This window comes from Phyllostomus hastatus, unplaced genomic scaffold (assembly GCF_019186645.2).
Source record: "Phyllostomus hastatus isolate PE091 unplaced genomic scaffold, TTU_PhHast_1.1 phas_scaffold_585, whole genome shotgun sequence".
Taxonomy (NCBI): domain Eukaryota; kingdom Metazoa; phylum Chordata; class Mammalia; order Chiroptera; family Phyllostomidae; genus Phyllostomus; species Phyllostomus hastatus.
Window position 1 is genome coordinate 23,742,082 of NW_025334037.1, and position 14,798 is coordinate 23,756,879.

Genomic DNA, 14,798 nt, shown 5'->3' on the forward strand with positions numbered 1-14,798 from the left:
AAACACTGACATGGGCGGGGGGGAGGGTGGAAAGAGAGGGAAGAGCTTACCAGGCAGAAAACGCAACCTCAGGTGTCCCTCACTCCAAAGAGTTTGAATCATTCCTTGCACTCAGTTACAGGAGCTGTTCAGATGAGGGTGATAATGAGGCCAAATTAGCACAGAATATTGGCTAAGGATGGAGGTGCTAGAATCAACAGAGATCTTTGTTCCAATCCCAGTTCCCACACTCCTGAGCTGTGTCATTTCGGGAAAGGTGTGTGAACACTTCTGGCTCCCACTTGCTCATGTCCAATAGAGCTCAGTAGTCATAGGATGGTTGGGCTTCTTAAGGAAAACAATGCGTGGGAAATGCTTATTCAATACAGAACCAGGACAGCCTTCCTCTGAGGGTACCTAGCTGATTACATCAAAAGGGACTCCCCAGTACACAGGCCAGAGGGAGGCTGTCCAAGGAGGGCAGCATTCTGAAAAGGATAACTGGTTAGCAACTGTGTCCCCATCACACATCAGCCCCAACTGAGCCCCTAACCTTGAGAAAATTACTCAATCACAAAGAAATGGCATCAGATGGTGGCAAAGCCAGACAGAGAGAGGACATCCAGATCATCACTCTGTCTCTGTGCGCCCAAAATTATACTACCACAGCCAGGTCACTGCCCCAATGTGGGCCTCATTTCTCTTTGTGTGAAATGCATAAGCTGGGTTAAACTCAGAAGCTCCAAATTCTAAAACTCTTCATAGGCTTAATTTTCACCGATATGGTGGGTCCATTTCTGACTCTATGAGCAAGACAGCATTTGACAAATGTCCCCAGTTCCTTTATGATGGTCATTCATCAATTCCAATTATGGGACCAGAAGAGGAGCAGTTGGAAACCAGCCTGCAGGGGTACATGCCTGAAGGGAAGGGGCAAAGCTTTGACCAGCAGTGATCAAATCCTGACCATTTCTTGGGGAAGCTGTTAGTCAAATTCACTGCTTTTCTCTGGGACCATTTCCCTTCACCTCACCGCCTGCAGGGCAGGACACAGAAGGGGGCTCAGCTGCTTCTCTCACAAAGACAAATGGGTCTTAAATAATTTGTACTTACAGTATTAATTATGAAATCATCTATTTACTTGTTTATCCTTCTTTGCAAATCATTCTAAAAATAATATCATTTAAACACTGATTCATGTGCTGTGCCCAAGTGAACTCCCCAGGGAAATCCTAGTCATTGTAATATTTGAAAATGCCTCTCTAAATTAGCAAGCCTTGAGCAGACTCCATCAGCAAATTCAATCACTCCTCTGTGCTGGGTATTTTTATGTGTGGCTCCCTTAAATGGCTGGAGTTCACCCATCCTCAATTCCAGTCAGTCTGAAATGACATGAATCTGTTGTAAGTTTTGGGGCATCGACTCCATTAACATTAATATACAATGAAGAACTACACAGTATCATAAAAACAAAAGCTTCACACAATATCCGAAAAGCCTTTCAAGAGAAGAATACACACTCCCCTGACTGGCGTAGCTCAGTGGATTGAGCTCGGGCTCCAAACCAAATTGCCGCCACAGGTTCGATTCCCAGTCAGGGTACATGCCTGGGTTGCAGGCCATGACCCTCAGCAACTGCACATTGATGTTTCTCTCTCTCTCTCTCTCTATCTCCCTCCCTTCTCTCTCTAAAAATAAATAAATAAAATCTTAAAAAAAGAGAGAGAAGAATACACAATCTAGTGATAGATTCTTTTCCTCATACTATCAAGACTATATATAGCATACAGGTGGTGTTCGTAGCATACAGGTGGTTTATACAATTTTCCTCCATTCAGGTGAAAAAAATGGGGGGAGGGGTACTGACTAGATTTAATTAGCTCCCTAATTCCTGGGTTTCCCTAAGCAAATAAGATACTTTGTTGCTAAAAGTAGACGTTAGTAATTTTATATTAGAGGCACCACACCACATGTTTCCCCCTCATGTTGGTTACTGCAACTGCAAAGAGATGACAATTTAAGTGTCTGGGTTCTACAAATAGAAAATGAAAAATAATTGGAGCTCATGAAGGAACGCCATGCAGAAACCACAAGGAAGGGAAAGGAACTGTCATGGAACAGCATCTCGCGTGGAAATGGGAGCTCGCATGTTAGTTAGGCTTTAGACCCCTTAGAGCTCCGTCATTACAAAGGCGGGCAGTTCATCTACCCAGTGTGGAGGGGCTGACTCCATGCCGTTTATCTAAATGAGTGGAATTCCTCATGAAACCCTCTTTCCCGGATTTTGAAGCTAAGCTGAGGACACAGGAAATTTCAGGTTCATAAAGTATCGTAATAGAGATCCTTTCTAACCACAAAGTTCACACATGACCTCCAGGTATGTCATCCATGACATGTGTTTGACCCACATGGCCTTAACCATTCCCTCAGCATGATTACCCTTTAGACGGGCTTTTCTTCCTGACTCTAGAACCCTCATCACCTAGTTTTTACAGCATTTACTTTAGAAAACTTGTAATTATAAATATCTTCTCTGATGCTTTGATGCACAAAATTTTTTAAAAACGTCTTGCCAGTCTTGTCACTCAGAAACATCCTTCTCCAGGACCTGGAAACTGTCTCTTTGAAATGACATTAGCAAAGAAGATGGTGCCCCCTTTTCCAAATTTCATCAGGAGGGTAGAAGCCTAACTTTGGTGGGCACCTTGTTCTAAGTTGCAGAACTACCCCTTGACCTAGAGACATGTGAAGTTTATTTTTCTTTTAGATAAAGCTATGACTTGCCCCTACCTCCGGAACAGCTCACTCAAGCCCTTAATAAAAGCCTTAAGTCCTCTTTCTCAGTGGAGTTAAGTTGACACTTGATTGCAGCCTCTGACCCTTACTGCAACAGCCTTGAATAGTCTTCCTTGCCTGTTTAACTTTGGCCGGAACAATCTCTGCCTTCATGTGTTCATCCTGCCCATGCTTGGAGCTTTGTGACAAAGAGCAAGGGTCCCAGCAACTTATGGGCAGCCATTCTTTCCTTGTTCACCCCTGACAATTCTCCCATTAGCAATTCTACCAACCGACTCTAGTTCTGCCTTTGGGGTCCACATAGATAAGCCTAATATTACATATCATTTAAATATCTAAAGGAAACTTCTCCTGGGTCAGTTTTCCCAGGACCATGACATGGAGCTCTGAGCCTTAGGGCTTGAATTTGGCTGTGTTTAAAAAAAAAAAAAAAACACTCTGTAAGGGAACATAAACACAGGTGGAGTTGATTTCTAGGCTGTGGGAAATTGTGACTATGGAACAATCACCCATAAAGCCAGGACTCATGACTTCACTGAATGAGAGAGTCAAGGGATTTTCAAGTTACTTTTCTTATAATTAAAACATCCTTGATTTCCTGAAAGAGAACTTTAATGAATTCCTTAGTCATACAGATACCAATAAGGCCTAACTTTATCTGGATTTACGCAAGCTCCTGGTCATCTTAGGTAACTAGTGATGCATTGAGCGTTTCTATGCCCTCTGAGTCATACTCAAGGGAGAAGAAGCTGGAACCACAGAAAATGACTTAGGCTTAACCAAAATTTAAAGATAAGCATTTCATCCAGTCCCAGAGCAACTTCTCCATATGGCCGTCAGAGGCACTGCATCTCCGTGGAGCACTCCCGTGTTGGGAATCAAACTCCCAGGGAAGCCCACACCAACGTCACCTGGCTCTTCATGCATGAAAATGCTACTGGACTCTGAAACCTTTCCTATGTTTCAACACCGATCCCTGTTCTGCTCTCAGAAGCTGCCTAGAACATGTCTAATGTTATCCCATAGTGTGTCAAAGGAAACACTCAAAAATGTAAAATCATGACTCTCATGCACATATAAAAATATACACATGTTTACAGAATTAATTATGGTCAATTATAATACAAGAAAGCCAAGAAGTTGTTAAACCAGTTCAGAGTCAAAGTCAAAACACTACAAAATTACATGTGGTACAGGAATGTTGAGCTAACTTGCAAATGAAGACAAACTAATTTTTCCACTGGGAGAGGGAAAGTAATTGAAATTCTGCTGGCCAAGATAGAATTTGCATTTCCATCAGCTACCTATAATTTATAGAGGGGCAAAGTAGCTTAAAGACAATGAACAGGACTAGGATGGAACAACATGGATAGGTGTGCTCTAGCACATGAATAGCTTTCCACTGAAGTATCTTTTTTAAAATATGGACAGAGTCTTAATACTTTCTATGTAACTATAAAAAAAAGCTCTGAAAACTGAAATCTATTATTTTATATATTTGGCATTTATATGTCTCTTAGTGTCATCAACTGTTTATTTTAATGCAGAAATATCAGTGTATTTTATTACAACTATTACCCCACATACCTCTGAAGGCATAATATATACTATATTCACATATTAGCTTCTTCAAATCAGAAAACATCTGAATTTTTAAATCCATTTAGACAACTAGTGATAGTGCACTGAGTGCTTCAGTCAGCTTTTGTTTTAGCCAATAGTATGAATCTCTTCCCAACTTCATACTCAGTGATTTCTGTTTGGTAGACTGATTATCCAACGTGGGAGTATTTACAGAAGAAAATAAGAGAGCTACAAATCAGGGCTTTTCTATGTTTGTACATGTATGTGTCTGTGTGTGTTTTCTGAGAACCAGTTGTTAAACATTGACCAGCACACCACTGTCCCCTAAGAAATTCAGGTAGGGGATTACGCACCTTGATCCCAACAACTTGAACAGGACATGCGAGAATAAATACAGTAATTCCCTGTCTTGAAGGAGTTCACAGTCTAGTGAAGAGCTTGTGGTCTAGTAAATAAGCTTACACATTCATAAACATAAGATTGTTCTAGGATTTATGTTTCCCCCAAGGTGGCTGTTTCACAGCAGACTGGTGAGCCTACTGTCCATCATAACATAGATAAAATCTAAGTCAATTCAATTTAAGAACTATGCAGGAGTGTGAGGCCACTAGATGCTTCCGATGATATAAATAGTAGATGATGTTCCCAATTTAATTGGAATGTGAAAACACGTATTTCACTTAGACATAACTTGTGATAAAGGCTGAGAGCTTCCTTTCAAGTAATGATTTTTCGAGGAAAGAGATTACATAACCAAAACCCATTCTGTGCATTTTCTCTACTCTACAGTGCAGAATTAACCTTAGTCTTGTCTTTAATGGGGCACTTTTTAAATGCAACAAACATATTTAAACACTAAATATGTGCCAGGAAATTTGCTAGATAGCAGAGTTTCCACAGTAAATAAGCACTGCATTCAATTCTTAAGAAACCTGTATTCCAGTGGGAAAGAAGAATATGGGCACGTAATCATGATAATACACCATGATGCCTAATATACAAGAGAAGTATCGGGTTGAATACAGATCAAAACAATTAGCTCTGTGGGAAAGAAGTAGGGAAATCTTTTCAAAGGAGACACCATGAAGGAAGAATTAGACTTTGTCAGAGAAGGGAGGAAGGACATGCGAGTTGAAGGAAGTGGTATGTGAAAAGCTCTGTACAACTTACACAATGCAGGATCCTTTAGGAAAAGAGACAAGACAGATCAAGAATAGAATGGAGTATTAAGATTTCTGCATGCCTTCAAGACAGGGGACAAATAGAATAAAGCTATGGTGTTCAAGGCTTATTTTGTACATAAAGATTCCAATAAGGAGAAGAGAACATGAAAGGGGAAAAAAGAAAGAAATCTCCTGGATACACAGCTATAAAGTTTAGGGCTCAAGACTTTCTGAGCTGATCCAAAGTCTTTAGAAAGTAAGCATCATGACAACAGAGAACATTCCATATTCATGTTTTATCTTCTGGACCTAATGGAAGAGTCTCCCACATGGTAGGCGATCATTAAACACTCGGTGAACTGAAGAAGAGAAAAAGAAGACACTCAAACATGGCAATGGTTATTTCATTTTCTGTTTTGCTTTGGCTGCAGATACCATGCTAGCTTCACTCTTTAAGGTACTGGGATCATCTCCCCCTTTGGTGCACTCAGATCTCCCAGATCTCTCTCCCTGTTGAACTTAACTCCTAAAACTCTCAGTCCCTGAAGTCCAGCTGCCTGGCCCTCCTTGCATTTCGGGAGCACAACAGGGAGAAGTTTCTTCAAGCACTTTCCCTTGAGGGCACTCTTACTACTGTCTTCTCTGCTGTAAATCCTCCCCTGAACACCTCGTCAAAGACAGTACTCCTCCTCCTCCAGCTCTCTTACTCCTACTCTCCCTTACTATGCTTTATTTACCACAGTCTGACATTATATTATAGATTTGCTTATCTTTTATCTTCCCTCATCAATAGTAAGCCCCATGTTGGCTGATATTTTGTGTTGCTTACTCTTTTATTCCCTGTACCTAAATCATTGCCTGGCACATAGAAGGTACATAGTAAAATTTTGTTAACTAAACTGAATCAAAAAATAAATTGTATTCTTTGGCATATGTACTTAGGAAGTTTTTGGGATATTTTTAAAAGCAAGTACTAAATGTTAATAAACTTAAAAACAAACACGAGAAATCACTAATTATAAAGAGAATTCAAATAAATTTGCAAAAAAATGCTTCATAGGAAGTAAATATATCTAAGAAATTAAAGTACCAAGGAGAAGCAACAAAATACCAAATTAAAATAAAAGGTCAGAATTTAATTGGCTAATTGCCCATCCAAAGGCCATTTTTCCTTTCTTCCTCTAAAATCCTAGTTTTAGTTTGGGACCTATACAGAGCCCCAAAATAAACGACTGCATTCCCTAGAATCTTTTGTCCCTAGGTATAGTCATATCACTAAGTTCTGACCACATGGAATATAAGTCAAAGAGTCCTACGATAGTTTCAAGAATGATGCTTTAAAGAAGTAAATTCAGAGTATAAATAACTTCATAATGTCCTTCCTCCATTTTGCCTTTCTGTTTCCTGGAATGTAGACACAATAGCTGGAGAGTTGGCAGCCATTGTGCTTCATGTTATGACCTTAAAACTTAAAACTTTATGTTAGAGTACTAGAACAGAGGCATAGAAGAAGCCTGCATCCCTTATAACTTTTAATAACTATCATATCAACTCTGCACTCTACAGTAGTTCACCTTTATCTGAGGATGTGTTCTCAGGCTCCTGGTGAATGCCTGAAACCACGGATAGTCCCAGACCTTACCAGACTGTTTTTTCCTCCTATACTTATGTGCACTTTATGGTTTCTCTTTGGCATATCAGAATAGCTAACATCACTACTCTTGAATTTTGGAGTAATTTTTAAGCAAAATGAGGGCTACTGGAACACAAGCGTGGAGACACTGGACAAAGGGATGATTTGCATCGCAGGCAGAATGGAGAGGGATGGGGAGAGATTCCATCACGTTCCTCAGAATGGCACACAATTTGAAATATATGAACTGTTTGTTTCTGGAACACTATCCATTTAGTATTTTCAAATGGCCTTTGACTACAGGTACCTGAAACCACAGAAAGGGGAACCATGGATAAGGGGGACTACTATATGTCCAGAATTTTCCATGGAACAGAATAAACCATGTATGCTGGTGCCGCTGCCATTTATATAAAGTTCTTACCTCATGTTAACATCTTAAAATATCCTCAGAGGCATGTTTATTTGCCTGACAAGGCATGTACCAGATTGGGTAGTCACCAGATAGGACACTCTGCTTACCAGACTCAGTAATGAGTTGGAGTAATCCAAAATAGGTACTGTTGTAGCATTACTGTTCTTATCGTGATTGTTGGTATGTTCACCACTTGTTTAGGTAAGGACATCTGCTAATTTTCATGATTTCACTAAGCTCTGCATAAATATTAATTAAGCACAACAGCTATGAAAAACAAACTAAATGCTTGTTATTGTGGATTTAGGAGCAAAGCACTCAGGGTAATTGGATGCTCATTTGGGGGACTTCTAGTAGTTTGTAAAAACAGACAACTTGTACATGGCGTAGGCAAGATAAACACAAGGGAAATACAAGGACTGTGAGAGCATGAAAAAATCTCTGATGCTACTAGGAAGCTAAATGTTCAGGAATTACTAAATGAATCATGAGATCTCTTCCAGTCTGTACAGTTCGAGTGGAGCTCCCAGCAAAAAGATAATACTTGTCAATGCTTTTAATGATAGCAACTAAGTATGGTATTCTATTAAGTTCTTCATATTTATTAAATGCAGATAAAATACATGTTCTTTACATATATGATATAAACATCATGGCAGCCCTATGAAGTGGATACTATTATGATCTTCACTTTTTCAGATGAGGAAACTAAGGTGCAGAGATGCTGAATAATTTACTCAAGACTCCATATCCAGTCAACACTGGAAGCTACACTGAAATCCAAGTAGGAAAATTTAGACTGCACATACTTAGTGATCAAGCTATGTGACTACTTCACGGCAGCATGTGAAGAAACAATAACTTGGGGAGTAATCACTGAGACATTCTAGTGAAATGGCTAAGTAGAAATACCACCAATTAAAGGAAACCAGAAAACAAGGCACAAGCCACAGAGACTGGGTTTGGATAAGATACATCTCGGTATCAGGATACCAGCAACACCTTCATTTGCTTCCTATCCTGCCCTTTTGTCAAAAGCTGAATGTACAAAAACACTTAAAGGCAAAACTCACACTAGAACAAACAACTCTTGACTTGTTTTTACAGAAGACCAGTGGATTGATATTTTAAGGAGAGTCTCATGTAATTTTTTATAATAAATATTAGAGTAGCAAAGTCCGTAAATAATGTCTTAATTCTTACAATCAGAAGATATTCAAGGTTGTGCCTAGGAAGGATTCCCACTCATTTGCATTTTGATCTTTTTTGAGTAAGAGCACAAGGAATGGCACGTTGGCTCATGTGACAAAACTTGGTGTTGCCAGCACCCGTGAGGTTATGATGTATGAGCATTATCTGTGGGCATACATTTGTGGGGAACTTGTGTCAGGGGAAAGGACGCCAGATTGGAGTCAAGAGGCCAGGCATTTTAGCTCTGCTATTCAGTAGCTAAGGATATTAAGTAGATTCTTTCAAATTATGGAAAATCCCTTTCCTAGTAGGCAAAACAATAAGAGCATTGTTAGTTGGAACAGGCATCCCCAAGGTCTTCTTCCTGTCATAAATCATGATATTCTGGTACGTAATCCCCCTACTCAGGTTGCTGTGAGCAGGGGCAGGTCTCATATCAAGTGACAGAGTGAGATTAAAGCATTAATAAATTAAAATTTTAATGTATTTCCTACTGATTGCTACACCGAGCATCTAATATGTGCCAAGTTTTCTGTAATATATTTTACATACTTAATAATACTTCAATCTACATGAAAGATAACAATATAGTCTCAAATATAATCTCTAATGAGAAAAGGAGGAGCTCAGAGAGAATGTAAGTATTTGCTCAGACTCACACACCTAGAAAATCATAAAAAAGAAATTTAAGCCCCACACAGACTGTTAGTTGGAATGAAGGGAATTTAAACTCAGACCTGTCTTACTCCATGCTGTAGACTGTAGTCCGGATAGCTCTCAGAGCTACAGTGGCTGTTGAGCAACTTCAGGAAAATTCATTAGATTGATTAGTCCAATTAACTCAGAAAATGACATACAAAAACAGGCAGGAAACCCCTGCTGGGTCCAAGAAATAAAAAGACCTGCCCCTGGCCTTGATTGCATGAATATGAGGAGGCCCATGGAAATTTCCCCATGGAGTGAAAAACACTAAGACAGTCTGGGAAAGGACCGAGCTCAGGACTGATTCAAGAGAGAAACAAAGGAAAGAATTAAGAACTGCTTAGGAAGGCAAAAAGCCGAATGAGGGAGCTCAAAGAATAGGCACTCTTTGGCAAGCCCAGAGGCCAGAGGACTGAGAGGGAAATGTGCAGAGCATTCAAGAAAGCAAAGAGGAAAAAGGTCTGTGAGTTGAGGAACATGGCTTTCTTTGTTCAAAGCTGGTAATGAGATTAATCTTTGTGTGTGTGTGTGTGTGTGTGTGTGTGTGTGTGTGAACAAATAAGCAAATAAGAAAAATAAGAAGGGGAATTTCCCCTCTTATTTAGTTGCAAGTATTCTCATGTAGTTGCATGTGTTTTTATGTAGTATTAAAAAGATTTAAACAATTATTGTTCAAACAGTGATCCTTTTTATATATCATCTTAGGGTGCCATTCTCATCATAAACTGCTTTGGGTAAACTATTAATTGTTAAAGCAAATATAAGTCTTCACCCCTTCCCCTTTCCTCTTGCATTTCTTTTTCTTTTATTTTCTTTCTTTTCTTTTCTTCCTCCCTTCCTCCCTTCCTCTTTTTCTTTTTTCTTTCTTTCTTTCTTTCTTTCTTTCTTTCTTTCTTTCTTTCTTTCTTTCTTTCTCTTTTTCCTTCCTCCCTCCCTCCCTCCCTCCTTTCCTTCCTTCCTTCCTTCCTTCCTTCCTTCCTTCCTCCCTCCCTCCCTCCTTTCCCTTCTTCCTTCCTTCCTTCCTTCCTTCCTTTTGCTTAAATATGTAACTGCAAAACCTATAGATTTCTACTATGACTTTAGAGCTGTACTGAGACTTTCATATTTGCTAATACTTAATGAAGATGAACTTGACCATTTCTTTTGTGGAAGATGGGTGACAGAAGCTGGCTATTCTTTTAGCTCTCATGTCTTCAGAACTAAAATGCCTGCTTGTTTGTTTTACAAAGTTAGCCAGCTCAAAAAGACTGATTTTCTTTATCCTCTCCCTGATTATCCCTTCTGTTTTGTGAGTCAAGCCTCAGACTTGGAGGTACAAGGTGGCACAATCCAGGGTTTTTCTTTTTGTCCAAATGGACACTTTTTTTCTAGGAGACAGACAAGGCTTTCCTGATACCAAATGGATCATTTGATTAGAACAGGCTAGTTATCTTCTAAAACAAAACAAAGAAGCGGAATTTGGAAGTCAAGGGAGCAAGGACAGCCCAGAAAGAACATAGAACTGGAAGAGAAAGACCCAGGGGATTCCCAGAAACTAGAAGAGCATAAAATCTTTCTGTGAATTTCCCCAGTTATGAAACAAAAAGTGACCATGAAAACAAATGGCATCATCAACACACCTCTCAATGTTCTGCACCAAGAGGAACAGAGTTTGTAACAAGTCATCAGAGTAATGGGAAAACTTCAAATTCTTAGGTGCAGGAGGTGGGGAGTACAGGGCTGGAAGAGATGTCAAAGTCAGTCTTTCTGAAAATAACTAATTACAGGCAGGCAGCAGCAATCACAGAACATCTGAGGAAATCCAGGCTCCATTTCAGTTCTGGGGAAGGAAGTCATTAGGAGGTTAATCAATTTTCCTTTAAGCTCATTAATAATAGTATCTGGTTGCACATAATCTGTAAATTATGGAAGATCAAAATTTAAAAGCGGTGTGGTTGGAAAGACTGAAGGAACATAATAAGAGTTAGAATATATCTATTGTATGACAACACATGGAGTTAACATGCCAGATAATTTCTTCCATTTCCTACTTACGTATGTGGAAACTTGAAGTAAAATGATAAATGATAGTTAACATTTATTGAGTGATTATTCTGTTTGAAGCACTTTGTTGCTTGTTTATATGGATTATCTCATATAATAACCACAATCACTTAATAAGATATTTTATATCTTATTAATATCCCCATTTTATTGACAAGAAATCTAAGGCTCATCAAGAGTAAGTAACCTTAGTAAGAAACACTAAATACAGCATATAAATAGCAAAGCCAGGGCATGAAAATATTATTTTTCAGGTATTTGTAAATTATAACTGAGAGGGACATTATGATGGTAGGAAGACGGACTTTAGAGTAAAAAAAAAAAGAACAAAAAACCCCCCAAAACTGTGGGTCGAGTCCTGGTATTATCATGTATTAGAAATGCATGTCTGTTTAGGTAAATTTCTGTATCTTTCTAATTTCCTTATCCTTAAAATGAAAGCCATACTAACTACCTTGCAAGTCTGCTATACAAATTAAATGAAATAATGCATGTACAGGGCATAGTACAAGGCAATAATGGTAACAGCCATTCTTCCTTGTTTTCTTCTTTTAATAAGTGTTTTAAATGACCCTGAAAAATAGCAGATAACATCATTATTTTTACCAAACGTGGCATCTAGTGGGCACTCAAATAATGTTAATACCTTCTCCTATCCTCTCCCATGTCTCTTTATATACAAACTATTTAACAAGATAATTAGCTGATTAAATTAATAAAAGAAGAAAGTAAATTAAGAAGACAACAATACCAAAATATTAAAATTTAATTAAAGAAAGATATGGCTGTATGTATACATTTTTTATTGAAAACTAAACTTTAAAAAGTGGGCATTATAACTCTCTCTACAAACTAATCAAGTTTCTTTAAAATCATAGGTAAAGCCAAAATCTAGGATAAAAGTCTATTATATGGCAGCTAAGTGTCAATATGTGTCAAGATGAATTAACATATGACAGGTCTATTTTAGTGAGATGAAATTCAAGAGAAATCTGAATACCTGCAATTTCCTTAACATCCTGTACAGTTACATATGACTAATGCTCTTTCTTCTAAAATTGCTGTGCATTCATATCTCCTTCTGTGCCATGATCTATAAATCTCATTAGTATTACAGAATTATCTGCCTATAAAAATTGGCATGTTCTTTTTCTTACTATATTTCAACTACATTTGAATTTGATAGATAAACTCAATCCCAGGAACTGAAAACAGTGAGGTTGCTGGGGCAAGGAGAGAACTAAAGAGGGTTGTGCTCATAAATGCTCCTTAGTACAGTGGGGAAATGCAAGTCAGAATCACAGAACAGTTAAAATTCTACATTCACTTAGGAAACTTAAATATGGCTGGAAAAATACTGTAGCTGACCTCCACGTCAACAAAGGGCTTTAGTGAACAAATAGGCTCTTGTGGTATTTGAGTCTTAAACCTTAACACTACCTTTAAATATAAATATACAGGTTTGCATATATATTGATAAATAGATGCTTGTGTGTGTGTATACACACTTAGTTAATGTTAATAGTATATATAATTAAGTAAATTAAGTGATACAGACATATGTGAATTAACTAAACCTATGGTAGAGTCCCTGACTCCTCACCACGGCCACAGCCTTTCTGTCCTCATTTTGCCGCACGCTCACTCTGCTGCATCCTCCCTGGCTTCCAGGCCATCCCCCTTGCTAGCCAGGCATCTCTCACCTCAAGGTTTCTGCACCTCCTACTTCCTCTGCCTGGAAAATTTCCCTCTAAATATCTATATAGATTGCTCTTTCACCTTATTTTTTAAAGTTATTTACCCAAATGATGCCTCCTCAAGGTGTCTTTTCTAACCATTCTGTTTATAATTGTGGCCATGCCTCTGTGCCCTGCCCGCCCCCATGTATCAGTCCTCATGAATTGTTACAGCTGTGTAGTAGACTTTGCCTCTCCAAAATGGCAGCCATTACTCCCATGTGGCTATTTAAGTTTAAACTTAAATTAGTTACAATGAAATAAGATTTAAAATGTCAATCTTTTTTATTTTGTTGATTATGTTCCAGTTAAAGGTGAGATCATACAGTATTTGTGCCTCACCGCTTGGTGTATTTCGCTTAGCATAATGCCCTCCAGTTCCATCCATGATATTGCAAAGGATAGGAGCTCCTTCTTTCTCTCTGCTGAGTAGTATTCCATTGTGTAAATGTACCATCGTTTTTTGATTCATTCATTTACTAATGCACACTTAGGTTGCTTCCAGCACTTAGCTATTGTAAATTGTGTTGCTATGAACAATCTAACAATAACCAGAGGGGAGGGGGAGGGGACAATGAGGAGAAGCGTTTTCAGGAACTACTGTAAAGGACACATAGACAAAACCAAGGGGAGGATGGGAGCAAGGGAGGGACGTGGGTTTGGCTGGGGTGGGGGCGAATGGTGAGAAGGAAATGCAGACAACTGTAATTGAACAACAAAAAAATAATTAAAACATAAATAAATAGATAAATAAGTCAATCTTTATTCATACTAGGTACATTTCAAATGTTCAAAAGCCACATGTGGCCAGTGGCTACCATACTGGAAAGTATAGCCATAGAACATTTCTGCTGCTGAGGAAATTTCTATGGGACAGTGTTTCCTTAGACATGCATATACTTGATATATTTGTTTACTTCCATACACCCCTTTGCCAACCTGCACATACAGAGCCTAACTTGTGGACTCCAAAAGGGCCACAATTTTTGTCCATTCCCAGAGCCTACAGTAGTCCTTGATCTAAAGCAGGTACTCAATACATACCGGTTGAATGAATGAATTCAAACAACTATTCATTTCAAAAGAAATAAGGAAACATTTGCATCACTTAGTCCAACATTTCATTGGAATAAGCTTTCCATACCAATATCGTGGCAGACACTTACAGATCACTGATGGATAGAGGCCATCAGTCACTCTACTTGATTTTATACTAGAGATATGTATTTGCCTTGTAAAAATCACTTTTATTTTTAATTATACCCATTAGAATGAAGGCAAAGATGTGAGCGATCACTACCTTCTGTGGGTAACCTTACAAGGAATACAAATTACTTCTGAAATTTGAACTCATCATTGTTGATACTGTACAGAATCATTTGATATGTATTAAGAATTCATATTATTGGCCAAATCAACAGCTTTCAAATGAAATCAAACTAAAAATGCTTTAGAACTGTAGCTATTTATTCAATTTTTTTAACTTTTGAAGACCTGAGTTTATTTTTATCATATTTTTTCTAACTATAACAGAATGAAGTCTGATGGAATGTCAA

The 14,798-nt window shown here is 38.4% G+C and overlaps 1 protein-coding gene across 5 annotated transcripts in view; it reads right to left on the reverse strand.

Annotated features, from left to right (window-relative positions):
• LRRC4C (leucine rich repeat containing 4C) overlaps nucleotides 1-14,798 on the reverse strand; it is a 647,198-nt gene that overhangs the window by 77,060 nt on the left and 555,340 nt on the right. The window contains exon 5 of one of the 5 annotated variants that reach the window (XM_045825777.1): nucleotides 51-124. The exons of the other annotated variants lie outside the window; for them this stretch is intronic. The gene's annotated coding sequence lies outside the window, so the exon portion shown is untranslated. The remainder of the gene's footprint in view (nucleotides 1-50; nucleotides 125-14,798) is intronic. 5 annotated transcript variants of the gene reach the window in all.